The sequence below is a fragment of the Pristiophorus japonicus genome, chromosome Y (genome assembly GCF_044704955.1).
Source record: "Pristiophorus japonicus isolate sPriJap1 chromosome Y, sPriJap1.hap1, whole genome shotgun sequence".
Taxonomy (NCBI): domain Eukaryota; kingdom Metazoa; phylum Chordata; class Chondrichthyes; family Pristiophoridae; genus Pristiophorus; species Pristiophorus japonicus.
This window is the reverse complement of record NC_092011.1, coordinates 40,119,682-40,121,522: the sequence shown is the minus strand read 5'-3', so window position 1 is coordinate 40,121,522 and position 1,841 is coordinate 40,119,682.

The window sequence follows — 1,841 nt, the reverse complement described above, 5'->3', positions numbered from 1 at the left end:
TGAGTGTGTGTGACAGTGTGAGAGAGTGTGAGTGAGAGTGTGTGTGAGTGTGTGTGACAGTGTGAGAGAGTGTGAGTGAGAGTGTGTGTGAGTGTGTGTGACAGTGTGAGTGTGTGTGAGTGTGTGTGACAGTGTGAGAGTGTGTGTGACTGAGTGTGTGTGATAGTGTGACAGTATGTGTGACTGAGAGTGTGTGTGAGTGTGTGACAATGTGAGTGTGTGTGTGAGTGAGAGTGTGTGTGAGTGTGTGTGACAGTGTGAGAGTGTGTGTGACTGAGAGTGTCTGTGAGTGTGTGTGACTGAGAGTGTGTTTGAGTGTGTGTGACAGTGTGAGAGTGTGTGTGTGAGTGAGAGTGTGTGTGAGTGTGAGTGTGTGTGTGAGTGAGAGTGCGTGTGAGTGTGTGTGACAGTGTGAGAGTGTGTGTGAGTGAGAGTATGTGTGAGTGTGTGTGACAGTGTGAGTGTGTGTGTGTGTGAATGTGTGTGAGAGTGTGTGTGAGTGAGAGTGTGTGTGAGTGTGTGTGACAGGGTGAGTGTGTGTGTGAGTGAGAGTGTGTGTGAGTGTGTGTGACAGTGTGAGAGTGTGTGTGAGTGAGAGTGCGTGTGACAGTGTGAGTGTGTGTGACAGTGTGTGAGTGTGTGTGTGAGTGTGTGTGACAGGGTGACTGTGTGTGAGAGTGTGTGTGAGTGTGTGTGACAGTGTGTGAGTGTGTGTGAGTGTGTGTGACAGGGTGACTGTGTGTGAGAGTGTGTGTGAGTGTGTGTGACAGTGTGTGAGTGTGTGTGTCTCTCTCTCTCCCCCCTGAGTGAGGATTGATAATCTGTGCTGTGGGGAACGGACTGGAGGTTGAGTGTTTTGGGAGATGTGCGCCTCCATTGTCTGAGACGGAAGCACTGCATTAGCTCGGAGAGAGACTGTAATTCCAAGTGTTTTATTACCCTGCGACCAGATGTCGGAGATTTATTGCCCCTCACTCAGTCACCGCGCCTCGGTTCCCATCTCCGGCGGAAACATCAGAATATCATTTGTCCCATCGAACCGGCTGCGCTCCCTTCCTGCCCTCCCTCCCCCCCGCCATTCTCTCTTTGAACATGAGAATGTTTGGCGGCGGTTTTTCATGTCCCCATCTCTACAACCATTAATCCACAAAAGGACGAGCAGCGATCTTAATTACTCCGAGAGAGAGAGAGAGAGAGGGAGACAGAGAGAGAATGACAGAGAGAGAGAGACAGAGAGAGACAGAGAGATTGAGAGATAAACAGAGAGATTGAGGGAGAGAGAGACAGAGATATTGAGAGAGAGAGAGAGAGAGGCAGAGAGAGCGAGAGAGAGACAGACAGAGAGATTTGAGGGAGAGAGAGAGAGACAGAGATATTGAGAGAGAGAGAGACAGACAGAGAGAGAGAGACAACAGAGAGATTTGAGGGAGAGAGAGAGAGACAGAGATATTGTGAGAGAGAGAGATAGTGACAGAGAGAGACAGAGATTGAGCGAGAGAGAGAGACAGAGAGATTGAGTGAGAGAGAGAGACAGAAAGATTGAGAGAGATAGAGAGAGAGAGAGAGAGAGTGACAGGGACAGAGAGATTGAGAGAGAGAGAGAGAGATTGAGAGAGAGACAGAGAGAGAGAGAGACAGACAGGGAGGAAGAGAGAGAGAGACAGAAAGAGAGAAAGACAGAGAGATTGAGACAGAAACAGAGAGATTGAGGGAGAGAGATACATAGATATTGAGAGAGAGAGAGAGAGAGAGAGAGAGACAGAGAGATTTGAGGGAGAGAGAGAGAGAGACAGAGATATTGAGAGAGAGAGAGATAGTGACAGAGAGAGACAGAGAGATTG